Source organism: Oryctolagus cuniculus, chromosome 2, assembly GCF_964237555.1.
Source record: "Oryctolagus cuniculus chromosome 2, mOryCun1.1, whole genome shotgun sequence".
Classification (NCBI taxonomy): Eukaryota; Metazoa; Chordata; class Mammalia; order Lagomorpha; family Leporidae; genus Oryctolagus; species Oryctolagus cuniculus.
Window position 1 is genome coordinate 154,306,981 of NC_091433.1, and position 27,936 is coordinate 154,334,916.

At 52.3% G+C, this 27,936-nt stretch overlaps 1 protein-coding gene across 6 annotated transcripts in view; it reads right to left on the reverse strand.

The window, feature by feature from the left end:
• STON1 (stonin 1) overlaps window positions 1-24,311 on the reverse strand; it is a 49,307-nt gene extending 24,996 nt beyond the window's left edge. Inside the window, exon 1 of one of the 6 annotated variants that reach the window (XM_008252788.4) lies at window positions 24,157-24,310. The gene's annotated coding sequence lies outside the window, so the exon portion shown is untranslated. Of the gene's footprint in view, window positions 1-24,100 lie in introns of all 6 variants that reach the window. The other 5 variants (XM_051829155.2, XM_008252798.4, XM_070067928.1 and 2 more) reach the window with 5 other exon arrangements.
• Between the last annotated feature and the right edge of the window lie 3,625 nt (window positions 24,312-27,936).

Sequence of the window (27,936 nt, forward strand, 5' to 3'; positions counted from 1 at the left end):
TAACCCCCTCGCAGGGAAAGGGGGCCAGGGCCCACCCAGAGCCTCGGTCTGCCAGAAGCCCACTGAGGCTCCAGGAGAGAAGCGAGGGCTCAGAGCAGTCTGCACACATCTCCCGTCAGGCAATTGCTGCTTCACCCCATCTGTCCCCCAGCATCAGAATCCAAAAGCCCTCAGTTCTAATACTCCCAGAGAGCCCAGGACCCCACAACTCGCAGGCCCGCTCACTTCAAGTCCACAGCAATCCAGAGCAGACCACAGCATCCAGCCGCCTTCCCCAAGGCCAGGGCCCAGCCAGCACCAAGCTGGGCACCCCGGCCTCCGGGCACTGAGTCCCTAGCCGGCCTTGCTCAGAGGCAAGGGTTTCCCCAGCCTGACTCCCTGGCAAGCTTCGTCCTCAGCTGCGGAGAGCACCCCACGCTGCACACCCCGTGCCTTCTGCAGCTCTGTTTCCAGCCATCCGTGTTATCCTGCAACTCCTAGAAGACAACTCCAGACAGGATCCAAGGTCAGGGGCAGACACCAAGACTCTGGGTGAGGCACAGACAGGAAAGGGAAACGTATTAGAGTCGAAACGTTTAGAAATCCACCTCTGAGGTTTGGAGGTGTCTAGGGAGTTGCTTCTTGCTCATAAGACTGAGAGTCTCTCCTTTCAGCAGCCGTCAGAGCAGCAGAACACACTGGAGTCAAGAACGAACCAGAAGTAGAAGCACGGGCCTGTCCACACCAGGCATGGGAAACTGTGGCCATCAACCCGGTGCTCCAGGTGCGGCCGGCGACACTGAAGAGCCCTGCACTGCTCCTGGACGCACCCAGAGCTGACCACCCCCGTCCAGTATTTAGGGAAACCCTAGAAGTACGAACTGTCCTCACCACCCTTCTAAGCCGTGGGCCAACAGCAGGAGGGGACAAGGTCACTGCAAACCTGCAAGGGCACTGCCCTTCCAAACCTGCCCTCGGCTCTTCTCTTCCAGCTCAGAGTCACGTGGGGATCCCTGCAGGGGATGATGAAGGTTTTCATGAAATGACTAAAAAGTGCTTTAAAAGGTAAAATATCACAGATTACTTGCAAACTAGCCTTAGGAATCAGGAAGCGCCCTCAGCAAGTGGGATTTAGGATTAAACATGAGCAGGTTATCACAGGACACGTCCATATGTTCTTTGAGAGTCACAGCGAACCTTGCCAAGGAGGACCATTCATAAGGACGGTTTCCACACTGCAGAGACAATGCCTGACACAAGTATGCAGCTTGACACGTTGCTGATCAAATCATTTAAAATGGTCTTTTCCATAAAGCAAATCTCTATACTATCCTCATTTCAAAGAAGCGCTGAATTTTACAGTTATGATGAAAAGATGGCATTCCGTTCAATTAATCACACAAGCATTTATCAAATACCATGTGTAAGCTAAGGATTGTGTGTGCCTGACCTAATTCCACACAAAAGTCACAAGGTAATAACAATATCAACCTTTTGCAGAGAGGAAAATAAGGTCCAGAGAGGTTAAGCAATTTGCCCAAAGCGGCCCAGCCAGAAGAGGCAGAGCCTGCACTGTGACCAGGTCTGTCTGAACTCAAAGTCCACCCCCACCCCCCAGAGCAGAGACCCAGGGAAATTCTGTGACTGGCTGGTGGCACTGTCCTGCCATCTGTGAGCATTTCCCACCCACTTCCCTCCACCCAGGAAATGGCCGCCCGCTCCTGGGGCCAGGAACTCTCTAAATTGCAGATGCAGTTCTCACTCAAGTCTAGCTTATTCCCCCACCAAGCTCAGCCCACAGGTCTGGCCCTGGACACGAGGCTGTGGGAAGACGATTTTCCCCCAGGTTGCTCAAGAACCCAACAGCTCAGTAGCAGTCGAGTCACTTCCGAGAACGGCTTGCCGCACTCGGCCCACGCCATTTCCGGTGTCTTCTGGCCACTGACCCTTCAAAATGAGCCATTTCTCAGAACTCGTCTAACATGCCTGGGTGCCCCCTCTGCTAGAGCAGCAATCCTGGCATCCTAATTCTCCAAACTCTGCCTAACTCCCCGGCCCCACACAGCCTACTCGGGTCTCGGGGGTCCCCAGCTGCTGTTCTCTGTATTTGTCTTCAGAAGCCACGGGAGGAAGATGTAGGTCCGAAGCTCTACCTTCTCCTCACGCTTGGAATCAGATCGGATGCACCTGGTCGGTGACGCAGCAAGCACGCCAGGTCACTTGCACTGAAGTCCCCGCTTCGGTGTGTCTATGGGAAACCTGACCTCCCCCGCTGTGCTCCCAAAAGGCCGGCTTCTCTGGGCAGCCTCTGGCATCAGCCCCAAGCCAGCTCTCGGCAAGTGGCCATGCCAGGACCACCTTCCCCTCCACAGAGGGCTGAACTCAGTGCCTCCTGCCTGTGACTTTGCAGTCCTGTAACTACACGGCACAACGTGGAGAGAGAACGTCCTCTCGTTGGCATCTGTGCGGTTGCACTGGCTGCTCCCCAAATAAGAAATTCTCAGACTGTGGCAAAGCCTCCTCTGTTTTGTGCAGTTGGAGTGCTGCAATCCAGTGGCCTTCCCTGCTGTTCTAGGAGGCAGACCCTGGACCCGAAGCCAGAGTCCTGGCCAGGCCCATGGGTAAAAACGCATCCAGGAAGAACTAGGACAGAATTTCAAAGCTTATTGCTGTAGACGTCTTCCCTCGAAAGGGCAAGCAAAGAGGAGTGGTAACAGCACAAAACCTTGAGGAAACTGAACAAGCTTCATGGCCCTCTGGGGTCAAGGAGAACAGCCTAGGGCGGCAGGCACCACACTATTAGCACATGCGGGTCTGATCTGCAGCCCACAGTGCTCGGTCACAAACACATGCGGCATTCGGCGCAGCTATGAGACAGGAAATGCCATTTGTAAAATACTGAACCACAGCAAAACCTACCCATGCCTTCAAGTAGTATTGCTGGTTCCAGCTCAACTCCTGGCCCCTCGTCTGTGGCATTTATTCTTCCCTTTTCCAGCAAGAATGTGGGTGCCAGCTATTTTTTTAAAACCTTATTTTCATCTTTTCATATCCTAAATTTAGAGTGTAGTAACAAAGACTGTCTTTGACCAAATGCTGGCCAAGCTCACAGCCTACTTCTTGAACAGGCCTTTCATCCTGGGCCTATGAGGACTTGCAAGAATGCTAGCATCGCTGGGAATGGCTCAAGGCCACCCGGGGATGATGATATTAGTCCCCCTTTAAAGTGTCTGCCCAAGAAAACTCAAGGCTGCCTAAGGAATTTCCTGATTGTTTCAGCCAACACCTGAAGATAAGGTTCCTGTCTCCCAGCCTCTTTGGGAGAGTAGGAACCTAACTTCTATGAAGCCCAGTATGCAAACCTAGATGGGTTTCTGCGTGAACAAAGCCCCTTCCTATTTTTGTCATTTTCCACCTCACACTGCTAAGCTCAATATCCCTCTAAAACACCCCTCACGGGGCAGGTGTTGTGGTACAGCAGGTTAAGCCTCTCGCTGCGATGCTGGCATCCCATATGGGTGCCGGTTCAAGTCTCAGCTGCTCCACTTCTAATGCAGCTCCCTGCTAATGGCCTGGGAAACCAATGGCCTGGGAAACTCATGTGGGAGATGCAGAAAAAGCTCCAGGCTCCTGGTCTCTGCCTGGCTCAGCCCTGGCCATTGTGGCCATTTGGGGAGTGAACCAGCAGATGGAAGATTCTCTCTCTCTCTCTTTCTGTCTCTCCTCCTTTCTTTGTAACTCCGTCTTTCAAATAAATAAAAAATACATCTTGGAAAAAAAAAAAACACACACACACTCCTCACCCCTGTACGAATCAAAGCTGCATTCAGTTTGCACCAAGCTCTTTCCTCTATTGCAATAGTTATGACCAATAGAAATCTGTTCCTACCACTTGAACTCATGTCCAAGTGTGTCATCTTTGGCAACAATATGAAAAGATACCAACTGGGGCTGGCATTGTAGCTCAGCAGGTAAAGCCACAGCCTGCGACGCCAACATCCCATATAGGAGCCAGTTAGAGTCCTGGCTGCTCCACTTCCGATCCAGCTCCCTATTAATGTGCCCAGGGAAGCAGCAGAAGATGGCCTAAAAAGACCCGTGGTGAAACACATGGGAGAAACCCTGGTTGGAAAGGGCTGACAGCTTCTCCCCATGGCCATGTTTCCCTCGGCCTACGGGACACCCAGGTTCTGGGGGCCTCTACGGGACAGAACCAGGCAGCTTTCCTCTACATCCCAGTGGAGGTGTGCCTCAGGACGCCCTGGGACACGCTGCTGAGGTCAAGGCCTGGAGCCAGGGGGCACGCAGCCTGCCTTTGACTCTGGCCTCCCTGGTCTTGCCATTCTCTCACCAGCCTCTCTGTCGTAACCACGAGCATTGGCTCTGGGCCTGAAGCTGCCTCCTGGACTTAGCAGGTTCAGCATGGCTCTCAGGAAAGCAGCAGCCCTGAGTTCTTTCCTTGGGACCCCCGCAGTCCTCAAAATGGGTCCTCTCCACCTTGGCTGCCCCAGACAGAGGATCCAACAGCTTCCACAGAGGACCCAGCTGAGATCAACTCTTGCCTTTGACCTTGACCTCAGTGAACAAGCGCAAGGGCTCTCTCGCCCAGAACATCCTCCAGGCAGCTCCCATCACTGCCCCTCTGACTGTCAGCACTAAAGCCTCCCACCCCCAGCCCCTGCTCTCCCGGCCAAGGTCAGGAGTGCATCACAGGGCTCAGTCCTCCCACGGGCTGGGAGCCGGCAGTGCTGTAGGACGCAGTCTGTGGGCGCTCTGCCAGGGGCCACAGCGCCACGCCCCGTTCCCTCCAACTCCACCAAGTCCCTGAGCCTGCGCACAGGCCCTTCACAGGCCTGCGGGACTCGCCTCGGTCTCCTACCACGGAGGGTCAGGAAGACAGCACCTCGGGCTCTGAAGCTTCCCCTCTGTGATCTGAACAAACTCCTGGGCTGTTCTCTCCGGGGAAAGCGAGCACCCAGCACTGCACAAGCAAGATCTGTCCAAGCTGTGAAGGAGAAAACGGCTGGAATGGGGGGCCTCCTCTGTGCCACACCCAGTGCTGGGCCCACAGCCTCAATAACCAACCACCTCCTCCGCATCCCTAGCCGGGACCTGTTGAGCTCTGGATGAGAGGAGCTCCTCCTTCACAGGCTCCTGTCTTCCTCCAAGCAGGGGGCTCAGCCCACAAGATGGCAGAGCAGGGAGGGGCAGGGAGGGGTGGCAGCACCGGCTCTCCCGCCAGCCCCCCCCCTTCCTGTCCCTTGTCTTGTTGCCTCTGAGGCACGTGGTTTAGCATCTTTCGGCCTCACTCCTCACCTGTAAACTGAAAACAAATCATAACTACTTCATAAGGACCAAAGAAGTTAAATGCTAGTAAAACGCCACACAGCGGGCACCCCCAAAACCAGAGCGCTAACATGTGCAGTGTTGGCAAATCTGCATGCGCGGCTGCAGCCCAGGCCTGCAGGGGGCGCTCAGTGACAGTCCCTGGGGTCCCAGAAAAGTCTACCAGTTCTCCAGCAAGAGAAAAATCAAGATGCAACCCCAGTGTGTGCTGGGGTGAAAAGCACTACTTAAGCAAGCGAGTCCGCATGGTCCCCGAGGACATCATAAGTAATAAGAAAGGCTGACCAAGAGTAGCACGGCCCTTCACTGTGGCTGGCAACTGAGAGGATAAAACCTAAAACCGAGCCCCAGGCTCATCACCTGCAACCCCAGACTCAACCTCACTGCAACCCAGTGCTTCCCAGGCAGGAGCGAGTTAACTCCCCAGGGGACTTCTGCAGGTGTCCAGAGACTTTTGATTGCTGCAGCTGAGGGTTCAGGGATGTTACTTGGCAAGACCTGGGCACCACATGTGATCTGGCAGGCAAAGGAAAAGGGGGAGTCTGGCCCTCGCAACAGAAGAGCCCCAGGAGCGCCAGAGGAGGAGCTGGGTTTACACACACCGTGGGTCTCAGGTGCAGCCGGGAAGCTGCACGCCAAAGACGGCCCCTTACAGGACAGTCAGGGAGCAGCGGGGTTGAGCTGGGGTTTTTCAGGGCCGGGTGAGAGCTGAGCTCAGAGGTGAATGGGCAAAGTCTTCGAGTACCCATGGCTGAAGATGGAGGCATTAGCAGGAAGATGTCATGAAGAGGAGAAAGACACAGCCAGGAAGGCCAAGGGCCTTCACTCAAGATCCCAGGGCAGGGATGAGCTGCCTCACAGGGCAAGTCAGCGGGGACTACAGTGGAGACAGCTTCAGCAGCCAGCGGGGCTGCGGCCAGGCTACCAGTCTGGAAGCGAAGACAGCAGGTGGAGGCTGGGGCCCACAGCAGAGGCCAGGCTCCTGCCCATCCATGTCACTCCACCCAGGTTTCTGCAGCGGGGGTGCTGGGGTGCTTCCTGGGGACACTGGTTTCTACACTGGCTTCCAGGAAACTCCCATATCATGGTCTGGTCCTCTCTGGCCAGCCTGCTCCTAGGAGCAGCACAAAGTGGGCCCCAGGCTTCCCACTCTCCAAAGCACTCAGCCTCCCCAGCTGTCAGTAGGAGGAGACCAGCGAGCCTGGGCCTGGGCGGGGGCCTGCAAACAAGGCGTGCTTTCAGGACTGCCCGGTGGCATTTGTGTTTTCGTGGGCTCTGCAGTGGAAAGAGCAAGGCCTCAGAGAGGGAGTGGAGTGAGAATGGGCATTATTCCACAAGGGACGGTGCCTCCCAGACGCTGACCTGAGGGAAACCCTGCAAATGATAAGGGGTAAAAGGGGCCTGGTTGGGCTCGCTCTTAAATGTGCACATCTGCTTCTCTCCCCCTTGAGGGGCCACTGTACCTCCGATGGTAAGACAAAGTCCTGCAAGTTCAAAGACCTGTAAAAGGGGTCTCTCTGCACTTGCAGCTTTCCTGCAGGGATAACCACAACCAACCACTTTGCTGTGACAACTGGTCAAGTAATTTATCCCAATTACCACGTGACTGCTTCTAATGTTTTGAGAAAGGACAAGTAGCTAACTGGCCCATAAAGGTCTCTAAGCTCTCACTCCTTCCCACACACTAAACAAGCTGCACTCAGACTGGAAGGGCCCATCTGAGAAGCCAGGGGTCACTGCCCACGAAGACAGCTGCCCATGATCTCAACCCTTGGATGCCAGGCTCCTGCTGGCCTAATGGTCTGATGCAGATTCCTGTACCACACAGCCGCTGCCTAGCATTCCATGGGTGGTTACAGGGCGTCTCCCAAGTGCCAGGTCCTGAGATCAGCAGCATACAGGGCACACAGATGAGCGCTGGGCCAGGGGTTTCAGTCCCAGCCCTGACACTTACATGTGACATGGAGCAAGTCACTTCAACGGCCTACCCCGCGGATTTTGCAGGTGTGAAAAGAAGCTAACATTAGTTACTGCTGTGGTCAGAGTACATGGGCCCTCCCAAATTCATATGCTGAAATCTACCCTCCAATGCAACAGTATTAAGAAGTGAGACCTCGGGGCAGGCGTTTGGCCAAGCAATTAAGATGCTCGTTAAAGGGCTGGCACTGTGGCGTAGCGGGTAAAGCCGCCACCTGCCATGCTGGCATCCCATATGGGCACCGGTTCGAGTCCCGGCTGCTCCACTTCTGATCCAGCTCTCTGCTATGGCCTGGGAAAGCAGTACAAGATGGCCCAGGTCCTTGGGCCCCTGCACGCATGTGGGAGACCCAGACGAAGTGCCTGGCTCCTGGCTTCGGACTGGCACAGCTCCAGTTGTTGTGGCCATCAGGGGAGTGAACCAGCAGATGGAAGACCTCTCTCTCTCTCTCTGTTTCTCTGCCTCTCTTTCTCTCTGTGTAACTCTGACTTTCAATTATATATATATAAATAAATCTTTTGAAAGAGAGAGAGAGACAGCGCGCTTCCATCTGCTGAAATCCAAGTCTAGTTTTTCTTAGTATGCACTTTCCATGAACTTTTTAAAGATTTCTTTTTTAAAAAAGATTATTTATTTGAAAGTCAGAGTTACACAGACAGAGGAGAGGCAGAGAGAGAGAAAGGTCTTCCATCCGATGGTTCACTCCCCAATTGGCTGCAACGGCCAGAGCTGCACCAATCCAAAGCCAGGAGCCAGGAGTTTCTTCCAGGTCTCCAACATGGCTGCAGGGGCCCAAGGACTTGGGCCATCTTCCACTGCTTTCCCAAGCCATAGCAGAGAGCTGGATAGGAAGTGGAGCAGTCGGGTCCCGAACCAGCGCCCATATGGGATGCCAGTGCTTCAGGCCAGGGTGTTAACCCACTCCACCACAGCACTGCCCCCTAAAGATTTCTTATATATAACAATTTGAACAATTCCAAAATGAGGGGAAAAAAATTTTTTTAATCACTGATTAAGGTCCTATTTACAAACCAGTTATAGAAGATCAGTATTGGCTGTATCTGAGCACTGGTTCAAGTCCTGGCTATTCCGCTTTCAATCCCGCTCCCAGCTAATGCACCTGGGAAAGCGTCAGAAGACGGCCCAAGTGCTTGGACCTCTGCCACCCATGTGGGAGACCAAAATGAAGTTCCTGGCTCTTGCTTCCGGCTGACCCAGACTGGCAATTGCAGCCATTTGGGAAGTGAACCAGGGTATGGAAGATCAATCTCTCTCTCCCTCTCCCGCTCTCTTCTTCTTCCCAGTCCTGATTCTAATTGAAGTAACTGCAAGACTCCTCAAGAAGCCCCTCCTAGGGCCAGGGCTATCCAGGTGCCTGTGCACAAACTGCCCAGCGAGACCCACAAACTCCCTAGGGATCCAGCACAGCAGAGGAAAGGGCTCACCCAGCCTCCGCGGTGCCGGCTGCTCGCCACGGGGCAGCTCCCACGGCTCCTCTCTCTTCCCACGCTCCTCTCTCCACCAGAGTTCATTTTCCTGCTCAGAGAACACAGAGGTCCTTCCGGGTGAGGTCTCCACAGCTGTCTGCTAACGTGCCTGGGAAGGCAGCAGAAGATGGCCCAAGCACTTGGGTCCCTGCCATCCACGTGGGAGACCCAGATGGAGATCTGGGCTCCTGGCTTCAGCCTGGCCCAGTCCCAGCCACTGTAGCCATTTGGGAAGGAACCAACGAATACAAGATCTCTCTCTGCCTCTCCCTCTCTCTCTGTAACTCTGCCTTTCACATAAACAAAGCTCAAAAATAAAAATACTCTACTGTTTGGATATACTACCATTTTGCTTGTCCATTCATCTCTCTCTGTGTCTTTCATTTATTTATTTTTTTTTAAGATTTATTTATTTACTTGAAATGCAGAGTTACAGAGTGAGGGATGGAGAGAGAGAGAGAAAGGAGGGAGAGAGAGAGAGAGAGAGAGAGAGAGAGAGAGAGAGAACGCGCGCTTCCATCTGCTGGTTCACTCCCCAAATGGCTGCAACCCTACCATGTGGGTACAGGGGCCCAAGCACTTGGGCCATCTTCTACTTCTTTCCCAGGTGCATTAGTAGGGCGCTAGATCAGAAGTGCAATGGCCAGGACTTGAACAGGCGCCCATATGGGAGACCAGCACTGAAAGCAGTGGCCTAACCCACTGTGCCACAGTGTCAGCCATGCCCATTCATCTCTTGATGAAGAACTTGAAGTGGTTATTCTCTAGTAATGGAGAATGGGGACAGAGGTCAATGTATTTATGTGACAGCAGAGCAAGGCCCCCAGGCAGAGGCCATGGCCTAGAGTCTGGCAGAAACACAGAGCACAGGGCGCTCAACCTCCAGGGAGGTAAAGTTGGTGCCTGGCCAGGAATCCAGACTGGAGCTCCAGACAGCACTTGTCACATCAGGCTGGCTGTCTCCTAGTGTCTTCACTCTAGGCAGGACGCAACCCCGTAACAGAGAGTGGCTGGGTCTGATTCACGCCTGGTTACCAGCTGTGATGTAGGCTGCAGGCTGGGAGTCCCATCAGCATTTGGTAAAGGTAGCTGAGACTCTTGCCAGGTTCTGACTCATTCCAGAGTTTTTCACATGTTTCCCACAGGGCCAGAACAGTGCCAAGAAAAGTACGGGGAGCGAGGGCTTCTAGCTGGACAGGAAAGGCGGAGAAAGCAACAGCAGGACTCTGAGCTAGACAGCTAGGATCGCCACCCAAGCACCTGCCGAGACCCAGGCAGACAGGCGCCTGGGAGCAGAGACTTCGCCTTCTGGAGGGCTGGAGGCCTGGCTGGGAAGGTGTGCAGGGCAGCAGGCCAGGCCAACAGGATGAGGTCTCACAGGGATCAGCCTTGCTCAGTTTGTTAGCAACCAATTCCCAGGGCACAGGGGCAGCAGAGCCTCATGTACCCATGACAGGGAGGGACAGGGTTCCGAGAGGTTTGGCCTTGGTCCTGGTACAGGCCAAAGGTAGAGAAGGGACTTGAATGGTGAGCTGACAGCACACCTGAGCTCTGAGAGCTTGGGAACAGCCTCTCTTCACTGCAGGGGAGCCCAGGTAGCTGACTTCCCTGCATCCCAGCCCTCCCACTCATAACTGCTTCACCCAGAAACCCCTGTCTACAGCATAACCCAGTCTGCCTGCTGCACTGTCCCACGTGGCCACAACCAAGACGTCTGTACAAAGTTCATGGAAAATGCATGTTTTGGAAATAAAAAAATGCATAAATTTAAATTTGGGGTGGGGGGCAAAATGAATTGATCTGTTAGTTCCATCTTCCATGAACTTTTGGAAGTGCCCTGTAACCAGGGTGCTGGACTGGTCAGCGTGCACCAGGGCACCGATGCCAGGTCTAAGAAGATTTGTCCCTGCTTCTTAGACCAAGCATACGGATGCCCACTTGGAAGGTTAGCAAAAGGAACTCAAGGTGAATGTCAACTCCACATGGACCTTTTCCAGCCTCTAAAGACCAAGTGAAACCTTGAGCAAGAATTCTGAAGGAGTTTCTATGCCTCTTCTAGGCATACACTTGACGTCTAGGTCCTGCTTAGTATGTGGAAAGCAGCTACAAGCACCTGAGAAAGTACTCAGAAAAGATGGCTTTGTACTTGACTCAACTTCTAACTATGAGACTTTGAGCAAACCAGTTCTCCTCTTTGAGCCTCAGTTTCCTAATCTATAGAGTGGAGAATAATAGTAGGTATCCCCATGGTTTATGTGCATATATATATATATGCACATAAGAATACATACATGGAGGCTGGCACTGTGGTGTAGCGGGTAAAGCCACTGCCTGCAGTACCGGCATCCCGTATGGGTGGCAGTTCAAGTCCCAGCTACTCCACTTCCAATCCAGCTCTCTGCTTTGGCCTGGGAAAGCAGCAGAAGATGGCCCAAGTCCTTGGTCCCCTGCACCCACATAGGAGATCCAGAAGAAGTTTTAAGGATTATAACAAGACTCCCATGTGGTGACAGCAGGTCTCTCTCCACTGTGGAATCCCCAGCTAGAGTATCTGCTGGGTCCAAGGCTGTCTCCCTTAGGGCTTCACGAACACTCCACAGGCCTGCACTCTTCCTTCCTCTGGACATTTATTTTTTCCCAATCCACTCAGCTGGAGTGGGACTGATCCCAAGGATTGGAGCCTGCTCACCAACCCTGTCCCACCTGGGACCTACTGCCGACACCAGAACCTAGGTCTGCCCCCAGGGTCTCTACCACCTTCGACATCAAGCAGGGAAACACACACACACACACACACACACATACACACACACCTTATTTTCCTGAAGCAAGGTCACACAGGAGGTGAGAATCAGGAGCCAACCTCTCCAGCCTGGACTCCCTCCTTGACCCTCAGCTGTGCAGGGAGAGTCCTACAGCTCTCCTACCTCAGGCCTCGGCAGGCATCGTCTAAGGCACGGCCTTGGAAGTTTCTGTGAAAACTATGAACCCGTGAGTTCTGTTGCTCTTGTTTCTCTTGTGGGCTCAGACTGTGAGTCTCTGGCGGCCTGGGATTGTTTCCTGGGGGAAATTCTTCTGGCGTGATGACCACACACAAAGGAAACTTGATGTGCTCTGTGACTCCAGCACCACTAGCAAAGGCAGTGTGACCTCCAGGACAGAGGCTGGCAGGGCAGCCCCGGAACCCGGATTCCGGCCTCATTGGCTCTGCCAGTGAATTAAATGTCGCTTAACCTCTCTGGACGTTTTCTTCACAAGCACAACGGAGCTTACACATTCCGATTCAGCAGGATGCCAGGAGGGCAAAGAATTTGCAAAGAAAATCATTGCACAAGTGAAAATACTGCAGTTTTTAGCAAGCAGGGAGAGTGGAAAAAGAACAGATTTTAAGAAGACAAATAAAGGGGGGAAGAAGGGAGAGAAAGCAAACATTTGGGGTGGAAGAAAAGGATGGAATGTCAAGGGAGCTTCCAGCTCAGAAAGTCTCCCATGCAAGAGAGTCAGGTTAGCATCACCCCAGAGGCCGCAGCAGAGCCAGACGGAAGGGAAGGGAAGAAGTGAAGTCTCCCATCATCCGAGGGGGTCCGCGCTGGTGAGAAGCAATAGCGGCTCACAGCTGTGTGCTCTCACAGCTCAGCATGGATCAAGAGAGGAAGCAACAGGCCCACTCCCATTCAAGCCGCGGACATCCCCAAAGAGGCCCAGTTCAGGGAACACAGCTTTCATGGGGACAAAGACTATAGCTCCCAAAGGCAGGTTCCCAGGCCAGCAGGGTAAGCTGTGTGATCACAGCCACGAGACGGCAAAGTATTGACCAAAGCAAGATTTGGTGGGGCTGGTGCTGTGGCACAGCAGGTAAAGCCACTGCCTGCAATGCCGGCATCCCATATGGGCACCGGTTCTAGTCCCGGTTGCTCCTCTTCAGATCTAGCTCTCTGCTATGGCCTGGGAAAGTAGCAGAAGATGACCAAGTCCTTGGACTCCTGAACCCATGTGGAAGACCCAGAAGAAGCTCCTGGCTCCTGGTTCCAGATCAGCCCAGCTTCAAACATTGTGGTCATTTGGGGAGTGAACCAGTGGATGGAATATCTCTATCTCTGTCTCTTCCTCTGTAACTCTACCTCTCAAATAAATAAATACATCTTTAAAAAAAAAAAGAAGAAGAAGAAGAAGGTGTCCTAGCTTCAGACTGGCCCAGCTCTAGCTACTGTAGCCATCTGGGGAGAGAACTAGTGGATGGAAGATACTCTCTCTCCCTCACTCTAACTCTGCCTTTCAAATTAAATAAATATTTAACACACACACACACACACACACAGAGAGAGAGAGAGAGAGAGAGAGAGAGATTTCATGAGGACGTGAGAAGCAAGGATGTGTTTCTCTTAGAAACAGTATTATCCGGCCGGCGCCGTGGCTCAATAGGCTAATCCTCCACCTTGCGGCGCCGGCACACTGGGTTCTAGTCCCGGTCAGGGCGCCGGATTCTGTCCCGGTTGCCCCTCTTCCAGGCCAGCTCTCTGCTATGGCCAGGGAGTGCAGTGGAGGATGGCCCAGGTGCTTGGGCCCTGCACCCCATGGGAGACCAGGAAAAGAAAAAAAAAAAAAAAGAAAAGAAACAGTATTATCCGACCTGCACAATCTAGGAATTTTTAACACAGCATCCCTGATGAGGGATTACCCAGCTGCCATGTAAACTCCTGCAGCAATGGAGACCTCATTACTTCCTGAGTTCATCTCACTATCATCCGGACAGCATTAAACGCCTCTCTCCTAACCCCACATTAGCTTCCTGGGGCTCTCATCAAGGCTCTGGGGGACTCCAGGTAACACTGCTCCCCAAGCATTCTTCAGATAACCTGACCGGCACTGGGGCTTCCCACACTTGCCTGGGCCAGGCTTCCTTCCTGATGACCTTGGGCCAGCTTGAACCCCAGGCTGCTAGGATGCTGACTGCTGCATCTGCCTTCCTCGGGGTGTCTCATCCCCTTGCCTCTGAGTTTGCTTTGTAAGCAGGTGTTGGTTCCTGCCCACAGTTGAGACTCTTGGTCTACGCACGGCTGCCCTGCCTGGTGCTAAGGGCTCCCCATGAGCCTTTCCGTGACAAGGCCAAACAAGCAGAAGTGCCCAGTGCATGGCACTTAATGGAAAGCAGCTGGTTGTCTGTCTCAGGCCAAGGCTGCACGAGGCTGGAATGCTCGGCGGGCCTTGCTGTTTCTCCTTATTCTCTTCCCTAGCATTTCACTGGACGGGTGAGCAAAGGAAGTCCAGGGAGGCAAAATGCTAGCAGGAAACAGCTAAGAGAGCCTGACCTCTCTGACTCCTCACTTCTACATTCTTTCCACTGCAGTCAAGGGCAAACAAGGCCAGCTCCAGCCTCTCTTCTGAGTACATTTCGGGGCACGTCGCCACAGTGTGCGTACCTGTATACTCATTTTCAGACGCAGCATTCACAAGGCACCTACTATGTGCTTTCTGAATATTCCCAGTCTGGTATGAAACTCTGCAGAGGGACCTAAGCCTCGGGGAGTGTGACCCCGCAGTGTGCACGTGTGTGACTTATTTCATGCCTGTATGCACTCATTCAACAATGGTAACTGAGCACTCTGAAAACTATGCTTCCCACTGCCACAGGTGAAGAGCCACAGTGCACTCCACCAGCGCACTCTGTCCCAGCGGGGCAATCCTCAAATGCTATGTTGAGGTGGGAAAGCTGAAGGCAGAGCTCTGGGGGCTTCAAAGCCAGATGCCCGATTGAGATGGGTGGGTGTCGCTGCCCTAAGGGTGCTGAGGCAGCTGGTCCCGGGGGTTGAAAAGGGCTCCGGCAAGAGGAGGCTTCCAAGCCGAATCTCGGAGGCTGGTATAAATGATCAGGCAGAACAAGGTGCAGAGAGACGAGTGTGTGTGCCGAGCCAGGCAGGCAGCACCGAGCCTGACCTGCAGGTGGACAGGCACCGCAGGAGCCAGGAGCTACTGCTGCAAGTGGTACAGGCGAGGCACCAGGTGAGGTCCTAGAAGCCATTCTGCATCCTGCTGGGGAGTTTGGTTTTATTCCAAAGGAAATGAGAAGTAATGAAAATTATAATAAAGAAAACAAACAGGAGCAAATCAGAATTTTAGAAAGTAAACTGTGATAGAGCAAAGGACAAACTGGAGGTTAGTAAGACCAAAGGCAGGCAAAGCAGATAGGAAGCTACACTCAGGATTCGGATAAGCAACCAGGGCTGAATCTGATGGCACTGTTCATGCGCACTTTTAAAAAAATGATTTATTTGAGAGGCAGAGAGAGAAAGCTCCCACCCTTGGTTCACTACCCAGATGCCTGCAACAGCCTGGGTTGGAGGCTGAAGCCAGGAGCTGGAAACTCCATTTATGTCTCCCATGTGCATGGGAGGAACCCAATTACCTGAGCCACCTCTGCTGCTTCTCAGGGTGTGCATTAACAGGAAGCCAGAGTCAGGAGCTGGAGCCAGGATCAAACCAGGCACTCAGATGTAGAACGTGTGCATCTTAATCACCAGGCCAAATCCCACCCCCACGGTTATTTTTAAGGTGTAAAATAGGGGAGAGGAAATTGTCTTGTGCATACATCTCTCCAGGCACAGGGCAACTTCCCCAAAGCTGTGCAGTACTGAGCCACCACCCTCATCATTCTGCACGGGGACCTGGTGGCCCCGAGGTCACAACCACTGTGAGATGCAGGAGTCGCAAACAGAGCCGCTGCTCAGGAAGTGGTGACTGAGTGCACAAGGAAAGAGGCCTGGGGCGAAGTCCTCCAGCAAGTAAGGTCATAGCCCAGGAAGCCATGCCCAAGGGAGGCAAACCAAGTGCCAGGGGACGAGACGCCTGGGAACGCAGGCTAGGAAACCAGGAAAGCAGCCGCCAGCACCTGTCTCCGGTGGGGAGATGCCGCATGCTCCACACGCAGAGGCCACTTGGAGGAGTCAATCCAGTGCCCTGCTGTGAATTGGACAGGCAGCCCCTCTGGTCACGCAGGCACAAGCAGACCACACGTGGTGAGGGTTTGCAGCAGGGCTGGCCCACGTGGAAGCACATGTGTGAGCCGTTAAGCGGGAACATCTGGCGGGAGCGGGACCACGTGGGCGAGAAGTAGGCAGATCTCGACAAGCAGTGGGCTGTCTAAAGCGGGCAAAACCCCATCGGGTGTGCAATGGAGCCACGCTCTGGGAGTTGATAGTCAAAGTTGACCCATAAAGAGGATGATGTCAAAACCCAAAATAATCATTTCTTTTCTTACTGGGGGAAAATGCTGGTCAAGCCAAGCCTAAGCCTTCTTGCAATTGGAGGATTCTGACTTTACCACCTAGTTTGGTTCCCAGCAAAGCTGCTTCACTTTTTTTTTTTTTTTTTACAGGATAATTTTTCTGAAAATGCGAAGCACCTGACCAGTGTGTGCGTGAGCATGACCCCAGCTGGGCACCTTCCACTGACACCATCACTTACAGAACTGCTGGATTTTTCACAAAATTTACGGGACTTGGCTTCCAGCCACAAACAAGCAACAGGCCTGGAGCCGCACTGAGGGAGGTTCTCAGGTGCAAAGATTCGAGATGAAAACATTTCTCCGTGTTTGTGGTAACATTCAACTGAAGCCAACAAAAGCAAGGTGTGTAGCATTGATTACTATCTCCCAGGCCCTCCAAACCAGTCCCAAGTAGGAGCCACCATGATCTAGGAAAAAAATAGTCCAAGGAATGAACGCAGCCCGATGCAGCAGCCCCGCCTCTGAATTTTTGGGCCAGGCTGCTTTACATTAAACTCTCCCCGCTGCTTCCGTGAGACTCGTGGCTTCGCTCTGTAATGGAAAAGCTATTTTCGTGCCCTGAGCCACAGAGATTTATATGGAGGCACATATGCAAGTCCAATCAGGTTTCGTTTTCAGCACGCTCTTTCCCTCTACTTAAGAACAGTCACAGCTATCATCATTACTATTGTTTCTAAGACACTTGCAAAAAGTGACGCACTCTGAGCCAAATGCAGATTCCATAGGACTCGGGTAAATGATTTTTGTAAAATAGGCAGATTTTATGTCTTAGAAAATTCTAACGTGATACCTGCAGTTCTTTCATCTCCCGCGGCCACCTCCTCTTTGTGGATGTCCTGCCCCAACCTACTCAGTATCCGGAGTCTTCAGAAGGAGCTCGAATAGCTGCAGCTTGGGGGGGGGGGGAGTCTCTGCATTTCGAACATTATCTCTAATAATGAAATGAAGGGCACTGTCTCCCTTAAAGGACCAGAGCACCAACAAATAAAGCAGAGAAAGATTTCTAGTTAAGACGTTATTTATTCCTTACATAACAACATCGTTATTCTATAGAAAGATCCAGCAATAGACTGAGAAGGCCACAAAATGGCAACACACAAATGTTACGGAAACTCAAGCAGGAAAATCTAAAATGTTACCAAGAAAACCTAAGATATTAGGAGGTATACCTGGGGCCGGTGCCATGGCTTACTTGGCTAATCCTCCACCTGCGGCGCCGGCATCCCATATTGGCTCCGGATTCTGTCCCAGTTGCCCCTCTTCCAGTCCAGCTCTCTGCTGTGTCCCAGGAAGGCAGTGGAGGATGACCCAAGTGCTTGGGCCCTGCACCCACGTGGGAGACCAGAAGGAAGCTCCTGGCTCCTGGCTTCAGATTGGCGTAGCTCCAGCCATAGTGGTCATTTGGGGGGTGAGCCAACAGAATGAAGACCTTTCTCTCTGTCTCTCTCACTAACTGTATCTGTCAAATAAATAAAAATTTAAAAAAGGAGGTATACCCATTTCCTCTTCCTGGAAGTCTCCCTGATTAGACCTTCTGAAACACAATCCCTAATTGAAAATCTGAGCAGTGGAGGGGAGATGTTTTGAAAAGACCAACATTTGTAAGCAATGACGCATGCCCAGCATGCATTTCCTATTCTGTCTTTATTTTTTTAATTTTTTTTTGACAGGCAGAGTTAGACAGACAGAGAGAGACGGAGAGAAAGGTCTTCCTTTACTGTTGGTTCACCCCACAATGGCCGCTACAGCCAGCGTGCTGCGCCAATCCAAAGCCAGGAGACAGGAGCCAGGTGCTTCTCCTGGTCTCCCATGCGGGTGCAGGGCCCAAGCACTTGGGCCATCCTCCACTACCTTCCCGGGCCACAGCAGAGAGCTGGACAGGAAGAGGGGCAACTGGGACAGAATCCAGAGCCCCAACTGGGACTAGAACCCGGGGTGCTGGCGCCACAGGCAGAGGATTAGCCTAGTGAGCTGAGGCACCGGCCAATTTCCTATTATTTTACTAATTTTTTTTTTTTTTTTTTTTTTGCAACAAAGAGAGAGGAATGTCCCATTCATTAGTTCACTCGCCAAATACCCACAACAGCTAGAGCCAAGCCAGGCTGAAGCCAAGGCAGGGGCAGGGGGCTAGGAACTCAACTTGGGTCTCGCATGTGGGTGGCAGGGACCCAGGTACTCGAGCCACCACCTGCTGCCTCCCAGGGCACACGCTGGTATCCAGGACTCAAACCCAGGACCAGGTGTTCAACACAGGACCCAGATGGCCCAGGCAGCGTGTTAACCACCACGCCAAATGCCCGCCCCCACCTCGCTCAATCTTCACAGCAGCCTTTGAGGGAGATTTCCGTTCCTACCGGTTTATAGAGAAGGAAACTCAGCCTCAGCAGTGGTGCACAACTTGCCCCAGGCCATGCATGCATCCATGACCGGACTCCAAAGCCCATTTCTCTTCCGTTATTACTCAGGGCTGAAGTTAGGGCCAGAGGGCAAGGCCAAGGACTGTCACTGGTTCAGTTTCCTTAAAAGAACAGAGTTCACTGGGAGAGATGAGGAAGATCTCTTTCTATAGATTTCTTTATTCCAAGCAGGCTCTGCTGTTCTTCACAGTTTCTATCCCAGGGATGGTGTTGGCCACAAGAATCCACTGTTCAAGGAAAACCCCTCTGCACTGTTGGAGACCCAAGCAAACATGCTGCCCAGCAGAGACAGCATCATCTGCACACACCCGGGGGAACAGGAAGCTTGCCACAGGGCGTGTCTGCACAGAGACGCTGGGATGTTCACACCACTCCCAGATGAGATGATGTGACGGTGCTTTCTGCAGCCTTCCCATGGAGATTTCAATCTACCCCAGAGAACCTGAAGGGCAGTACTGAAGACTGGAAATCTGGGAAATTCAGATCCCTTCCAGACCGAGAAAATGTGGCCAGAAAGAGAACACAACACCACAGCAAGGCTGCAGGGCCTGTGAGGTGGTGTTGGTGCACACTGGTACCCAGGTCTCTTCGCTCCTGATTCCCGCAGTAGCAGCATGTCTCAGGTCCAAGCTGAATATGTGCATGTTCACCTACTCATGGACCTTGAAAGTCTCTGTAGTGGATCCTGAACTTCACAAGATTGCAGAAAGCAACCTCGCGTCATCATGTCACTGAGTGCGGTGTTAGGAAGAAACAGAAAACCCGCATTCATCAATAATCAGTCATGACATTAAATCGTCCATCAGTTCAGGTGATTTCACAATGAATTTTATCAAGCTTTTTAAAATGACTTATTTACTTGTAAGACGGAGTGACAGAAAGAGGGAAAAGACAGCCACCACCAACCCCTGCCACACACACACACACAGATCTCAAGATCTTCCACCACTGGTTCAGTCCCCAAATAGCCACAACAGCGGGGGGGTGAGGGGGGCATGTTCAAGCCAGGAACCAAGAACTCCATCTTGGTCTCCCAAACTGGGGGCAGGGGCCTTCCCGGGCACATTAGCAGAAAGCTGGATTGAAAGTAAAGAAGCAGGCCAGCGCCGCAGCTCACTAGGCTAGTCCTCCGCCTTGCGGCGCCGGCACACAGGGTTCTAGTCCTGGTCGGGGCACCGGATTCTGTCCCGGTTGCCCCTCTTCCAGGCCAGCTCTCTGCTGTGGCCCGGGAAGGCAGTGGAGGATGGCCCAGGTACTTGGGCCCTGCACCCCATGGGAGACCAGGAGAAGCACCTGGCTCCTGCCATCGGATCAGCATGGTGCGCCAGCCGCACCGCGCCGGCCGCGCCGGCCATTGGAGGGTGAACCAACAACAAAGGAAGACCTTTCTGTCTCTCTCTCTCACTGTCCACTCTGCCTGTCAAAAAAAAAAAAAAAAAAAAAAAAAAGTGAAGAAGCAGGGCCGGTGCTGTGGTGCAATATGTTAATCCTCCGCCTGCAAGGCGCCCGCATCCCATATGGGCGCTGGTTCTAGTCCCGGCTGTTTCTCTTCCAATCCATCTCTCTGCTATGGCCTGGGAAAGCAGTAGAAGATGGCCCAAATCCATAGGCCCTTGCATCCACATGGGAGACCGGAAGAAGCTCCAGCTGTTGCAGCCATTTGGGGAGTGAACCAGCAGATGGAAGACCTCTCTGTCTCTCCCTCCCTTTGTCTGTGACTTTGCCTCTCAAATGAACAAATAAATCTTTAAAAAAATTAAGAATAGAGGAAAATTCCTTAATTTATAATCAATAATTATAAATTATTACTAAAATCTCTAAACAGCATCTACTGAAACTGTAAGCAGAGTGCAGACTTAGCAGAGGAACTTTAAGAGCACTTAATAAAGGCAGTAAGAAGCCCAGGGTGCCCTCCATCACTATAACCATCAAGCATTGTGGAGGGCCAACCCATTGCAACAAGAAAAATAAGTAGGAGTCACAGGAGTGAACAATTTCTGATGAAGGATTGTAATTTTGTGATTGTCTACACAGAAAATTCAAGAATATCTACATGCAGACTATTAGAACTAATAAGAAAAGCCAGCTAGGATCCTGGGGTAAAATTCAAATATCAGGCATGGCCCTATAAATAAAATAAGAAAAAGGATATCATTTAAATTAGCAACAATATCTATAGGAATTAAATTCAGCAACAGTATATAAGATATTCATAGGGGAAATCACCAGTTATCACTCCTCTGAATAAAAACAGGGTGAGAAGACCCAATATCACAATCTCAATAAACAGGACTTTGTATGTGTGTGTGTGTGTGTATGTGTACAATTAGACAAAATAACAATAATATGAACTAGTAAACTCCAGGAAGGCCAAGAAATTCCCAAAAGATATAAAAGTAATCATAATGGCTAGCAAATCCAAGTTTCCCCAGGAGAGGGCAGGGTAAGATGACCTTGGGGGCTGGCGGCCCGTGAGAGCACACAGCAGTACAGGATGCTGCACTGGCCCCAAGAGCACGCACACGGATGTTTCCACCTCCACCAACCAGTCAATCCTACAGATGCACAGAATCACCTTCACAGCCAGGCTCCCAGAAACAGTTTATTATTCAGTGCTTTCACAATGAGCTTCTCTTCTTGTCTTTTCGCTCCACAGTAGCCCCTTGACCTGCCCTGACAGTCCACGTATCATACAAGTGAGTGGGAGGCTGGACATGAGTTTTCCCCAGGTCTTCCCACCTGTCACGCTCACCTGACAGCATGAAGAACAAAGACAGCCCACGCTAGCATAGCTCTGAAGATAATCCGCTGATCCACTTTTAAAACCTTGCCCATACTGGGATTGCTCCCAAACCATGGGGTTCTTAGATCTACAGGCTGTCTGCAAATCCTGGATACTTCTCACCAGGAGAAGGTGAGCCGCCTCTGACCAACTCTCAAGGACTCCCAAACAGAAGTGCCAGTGGGAGACGAGAAGACAGCAGGCAGGGCATCTGACAAGTAATGAAAATACCAGTTCTTACCAAAGCATGAAATACTTCCCATCTCCTTTTCTATCGACTTACAACAGCAAATCTGCACACAGTGGACAGTGGCGGTGGAGATGTACCGACGGTACCTACACCCACCTGAATTCAAGACCTGATTCCAGCACTCAGGAGCTACGCAACCTTGGGCTTGCTGCCCCTTTGATCCTAGTTTTTGAATCTCCATAATGAAAATAATAACAGTTCTTACCTCAAAGAGGTTTTTCAATAAAACACCACCCATAAGTGCTTACATCTTAATAAATGTTGGATATTATTACTGTAAAAAAGTTGAACAATACAGGCAAGCACAAAGAAAATTTTGTACCATCCATTTCGGTGCACATAATTCAGATGTTTTAATGTATTTTCCAGGAGTGAAATGATGCTATTTTATAACCTGCTTTTTAAATTCAACTCCATACCCTGTGTCCTATGTAATTCCACATTCTTGTACAATATGATATTTTAAGGGCCACAGAAGTTATTTTACTTCTTAATGACTCCCACCCTCCTTCCCCCAGCAGGTGCCACACTTCACTTGTTTCTGCCCCATCCAGGTGACAACTGGGGACGCAGGCTCCATCTCCCATCAGCACCACTGGCTCCTGAGGTCAGGGACCCTCTGTGGCCCTCACTATGGGAGTGGGGAGGCGACGATGGGGCTCCCAGCGCACCTCTGTGACTGAAGCAAACCACTCAGTTCAAGAGCAGGTGGTGCAAAGGCCGGCCCAGGCAAAAAGGCGTCTCTGTCCCAACAGTGTAAGGCTGGACTATTTAAAAACTCCCAGGAAGGGGAAGAGACTGAAGATTTTTATCTGAATACATTGTTTTTCTAAGCAGCAGGGCCAAACAAACTTGAGCAGCGGAAGGCACAACACTTCCTTATCACTGATGTTCTGAGACCACCTTAAACCTTCAGCGGGGGGGGGGGTGGGGGGGGTGGGGGGGGGGACTGAATCCGTGGACAGAAGAGAATCACATCCTTTTCAAAATAAACTCCTTTCTTTGCACTGAAATTACTTTTCTCATGACTATTTCAAATGGTCCCGAATACCTTATTTGAAGAGACTGTTTCAGAATCTGATCTAATACATCTGTTACAACCCGTTCTTGAGACGCCTGTTCTTAAAAACGACAGCTCAACACCAGGCAACTCTGTGGGCACAGCTCACTCCTCCGGGAAGGGTTTTTCTTCCACGATCAGGAAGCAATCCTGCCTAAGGCTGCTCCCGTCTGAGCAAGCCGAGGCTTGCAAAATCAGCCCAGATGGATCCCGAAACAGAACCCTCCAGACTCCACACTTGATCTGTCCCGACCCATCCAAGAGTGAACAGGCTGCTCTGAGCAGCCTCAGAACCAAGCCTGTCATGGAAACACTGATTCCACCCTAACCAGAGCCCACACAAAAACCACACAAGTGAACCAAACAGCTCCTCCACCCAATCAGAGTCCAGCTGCAGCCGCAGCCCCAGGGTTAAAATAAGCCAGGCTGTTTTGTCTTCGTGGTCCCTCTTCCATTGCCTTGTTTGCACAACTCCTGCTTATGAGAGACAAAGTGGGAGTGGGGGAGTGGGGGAGTGGGGAGGGAGGTGGAGGGTTGGAGAGGGGAGGCGAGAGGAGGGGTGCGAGCAGGCAGGGAATGCCAACAAGGGCTGTGGCACAAGTCAGGCAAATTGGAACTTGTAGCCTGGAGCAGGCTGAGCTGGCCTGTTTAGGGTAGTTGGAAAACACGCTACAGTGAGCTGCCGCGGCGGCTTCAGCATGGCCTGAGTCCAGTCTTTCCAAAGATCAGGTTCTGCACAGCATTTTTAGTAAGCATGCCTTCTCTATCATTCTGTTTCCTCTTTCTTTCTTTCAGAATTACAAAGGCTAACTACATGATGTGTCAATACTACTACAAGCACAGTTGGAGAGGTTTAAAAAAAAATAAATCCAAACCAACAAAAAAGCAATCAAACAGAAGTATGTTTCCACTTGTCCCTGCACCCACAGGGTTTAGCCTGTGGACTGGACACCATATGCCAGGGAACAGAATTCCTGCAGAAAAGACCTGGGTGCGTGTGGCAGCTGTGGCCCCTCGGGGAGGCGAGGGCGCCAGGCAGCAGCTAAGAGCTGGGGTCTGAGCCTGGGGGACACTCACCTCTCAGGGAAGTGGGGGCACGCGGCAGAGCGAACAACGCGAGCCAGGACAAAAACCAGGGTGCCGGGGATGGGCGATCCAGGGCCCTCCAGGGGAGGACTAAGGACTGAGTGTGGCAACCGAGAGCCGGGAAGACGCGGACCGCGCACGGGTCTGGACGAGCACCCCCCTCCCCCACCCCCTCACCCCCAGCCACCGACCCGCGCCTAGATTCTTCTCTCTTGTTTTTCCTCCACTCTCGAGTCGGACCCAGGCCACAGCAGCGGCCCCAGGGCCCAGGCGAGGAGCAGCAAGCCCCGTCAGGGCGCACCCCCTCGAGGCCCCGGGGCGCGTCCAGGGCGGTTCGCGGGGAGATGGGGCGCAGCACACGGTGCCCAGAGTCCCGGGACCCGCGCCCCCACCCGCAAACTTTCCCGGCGGATAGTTGGGGGGGGGCACCCACCCTGGGGAGAGGTATCCCAAGCGTCCCCGCCTCTGCCCCGCGGGCTGGTCACTCACGGGCGAGCGCTGCGGGCTCCGGCTGCGGCCGCCGCCGTCCACTGCGGGAGGACCGGCAGGGGGAGGGCCGGGGCCGCGCGGCGCGGGGCGGGGAGGGGGCGGCGGCGGCTCCGACTCCTCCCGCCGCGGCCCCGGCCCTCCCTTCTCCGCTCGCTCCCTCTCCCTCGGGGGCCCCCAGTGTTTCTCCACGTTCCGGCTCCAGACCCCGCGACGGGGAGAGGCTGCCCTCCTCCAGGGCGTGTGTGTTTATGGGAATGAGTGAAGGGGACGGCGGAGTTATTCTTTCAGAAGTTTTATTACTGATTTAAGAAGCGGAGCGGGGGAGGGCGCGCTCCAAACGCCCGCAGCTGGGCCTTAGGAGGCAGCTGGGCTCCAGCCGGCTATCCCACGTGGGTGGCAGGGACCTAAGAACTTGAGCCTCATCTGCTGTCTCCCAGTGAGCAGGAAGGTGGAATCAGGGGCCAGAGCCGGGGCTGGAACTCAGGTACCCAGAGATGAGATGCGAGGTTCTCAACCGCACCCTTAAAGAGGTATTTTTAAGTCCCTTTGAGTGCCTCCATCTTTCCCTGCAGGTGAGAGTAGGCCTGTACCCGGGCTAAGAGGAAAAGTGACACTAAACCTTCCCTTCCCCGGGACTCCGTGCTCCGCGGGAGGCCGCACGGATCCCTCAGTGAAGGGCCACGCGGCGCGGATGGGCCAGCGGTCACCCGCAGCCAGTCGCAGGGGGCTCCCCTGCCCCTCTCCCTGTAGGGACCCAGAAACCCAGGGCGAGCTGGGCCTGAGCAGGCTCCCCGCGGGGGCGGGGGAGGCACCCAGGGCCCAGGCATGGTGCTCTGGAGGCTGGCACGACTGGCAGGCTGAGGGGAGGTGGAGCCGGGCAGGCAGCAGAAACAGGAACTCCTTGCGTTTGTAAGCAAAGGAATGTTTTGGTCCAAGTGGTGCCCTATTCACTGTGTATTCCCAGAGCCTGGCATACAGCAGGCTCCTCGTAAATCCTTAGTTGGGTTTTCCACTCTGCAAGACGGCCTGCCTGGGAGGAGAGGCGTTAGGGGGTATGCTGAGCTGTGAAGGGAACCACAAGGCTGCACGGGGGGCAGCAAACCAGGGGACTCGGACTGAACACTTCCTCGTGCAGGCTCAGCATCTTGTAAATGCCGCTTTCAGGCATCACGGAGGACCTGATTTCACTACCAGCCAGGGCTCTGAGGAAGTAAACCGATGTTCGGGGAAGGCGAGGAAGTGCCCGAAGTCAGGCAGCTGGGACCTATTTGCCATCCTTTTATTCTTGGATAAAATTTTTAGTGGTGCTCATGCTTAAGACACCCTGCATTGGCCGGCACTGTGGCTCACTAGGCTAATCCTCCGCCTGCGGTGCCTGCACCCCTGGTTCTAGTCCCAGTCGGGGTGCCGGATTCTGTCCCGGTTGCCCCTCTTCCAGGCCAGCTCTCTGCTGTGGCCAGGGAGTGCAGTGGAGGATGGCCCAAGTGCTTGGGCCCTGCACCTGCATGGGAGACCAGGAGAAGCACCTGGCTCCTGCCTTCGGATCAGCGCGGCACTGAGCTGGCCACAGCGGCCATTGGGGGGTGAACCAACGGCAAAAGGAAGACCTTTCTCTCTCTCTCTCTCTCTCTCTCTCTCTCTCTGTCCACTGTGCCTGTCAAAAAAAAAAGATACCCTTCATTAACAGACTCCGGCACAGGTACTCCTCACCCACCTCCCAGCGGGTGGTGCAGGGTGCAGGGTGGAGGAGGGAGGCAGACAGGGGCAGGGCCACTGAGTCAGCCCTGGGGAAAGGACAAAGGGAGGAGGTGGAGAAGAGGCGACCTTGTGTCTTGACCCAGGCATTGTACCTGATGCGCTGAGCGGAAGCTCCTGGGTCCTGTGTCCAGCCACCCTTCACCAGTGGACCTTCCAGGGAGGCCCGCCACAGCTCAGAGGAGACCGACAGCATGCGCCACCACTCCTGACACATAGCAGTCACCACTGCACTGACACAGAGTTCTGAGTGCCCCTTCTGAATTCTTTTTTATTCTTTGGCATAAGCTGGATGGCCTTGATTAGTAGGTAGCCCACCTTGTGAGGAATCTTTCGGAAGTTTTGACACGTCTGCAAAGCAAATGACCCATAATTTTCTAAGGACTAAATACAGTTGGTTGAAAACCATTTCACCTCTCGCAAAGCACAAGCCCTGCCCGTCGGTGTGACAAACATTGCCCTCAAGGCTGCCACTTCCACGAATGCAGATTTGTCTCCTGTGACTCCCACACAGATTCCCAAAGGATGCTTTCCGGCAGTGTCTCTTTGTATCAAAATCGAGTGGTAAACAGCTTAGTCTCCCTCAGCAGCTAAGACACCACAGCCGCTCACCGTCGCTGGGACCTCCTTTTACTCCAGTTCTTTTCCTTGCTCTACCATAAAGCAGGCCCTGGGACTATGTCCTTCTCCTCTTCCTAACAGGTTTCCCTTTTCACGCAAGGATTTAGAACTTCTACTGTTTAACAAGAGGTCCCCAAAGTGTCTGTAGATAAGACCTAGCAGATTAATTCGGAATTCCTCAAAACTCAAGTCAGCTAAAGCTGTCAAGATCAATTAATACAAATTCACATGGAGGAAGAAGCTTAGCCCTAGATGATTGTAAGAGCATTCTTTTGTAAAAGCTGTGCAACTGTGTAGGTTCTGTTAAGCCACTAGTTCAAGATAGAGTAAACACTTCTTGCAAAACCATATTAAAAACAATATAACCCAGTAGATGACTTCAACAACAAATAAAATGAATTAGGAAAAACAAAGTCACCATTTTAGGTGTGTGATGCATTATGGCCTGAGGCTTGAGTAACATACACTTGCTAAATGACTTTCTATGAAGAAATTCCAACACTCTTCAGACGACAATTTTCAGAGATAAATAAAAAGCCTGTATCTTTGTCACAAATGCCAGTGAAATCAGTGATATTTAGGGGGATGATCACTCACTTAAATGGTTTGAGAAGGCCCAAGATGGGCTGTCTTTTATCCTATAAATGGGATACTGTTAGATATGGCATGAGCTACACTGATCACTGCAATGTATCTAGTTGGCATGTATTTCTTTATTTTAAAAAGTATCTTCTTTCATTTTCTGCATTGTCATTTTACTCTTTTGCAAGTGTTCTTTTTTTAAGTTTTATTTATTTGTTTATTTGAAAGGCAGAGTGACAAATGGTGAGATAGAGATCTTCCTTCCATCCACTGGCTCTCTCTCCAAATGCCACAATAACTGGATCTGGGCCAGGCTGAAACCAGGAGCCAGGAACTCCAACTGGGTCTCCTCCACAGGTGGCAGGAACCCAAGTACCCATGTCATCCTCTGCTGCCTCCCAGTTGCGTTAGCAGAAAAATGGATAGGAAGTGGAGTCAGGGTCTCAATCCCAGGTACTCCGATATGGGAAGCAGGCATCGAAGCAGTGGTTTAACCCAATGTGCCACAATACCCATCCCCCAGTGAGCACTTATTAAACACCAACTATATACAATATATTCAGTTAGGCACCAAAGGAGAGTAAATTTATAGTAGGTATCTGCCTTGCAGCATTTGTAATTATTTTTGGAATTGACATACATGACATAATGTGAGATATGTTGATAACACCACAGAAGAGGTGTCCTAAAACAAAACAGGAAAGTGAAAGAGGGGGACTATTCTTCCACATCTGAGCAAGATGTATGTCAATGGCATTTTGTCCCATTCACTGAAGTGTGTTCTGTCTATTCTTGGGCCTCTAAGATGTCACCACAAGGCTA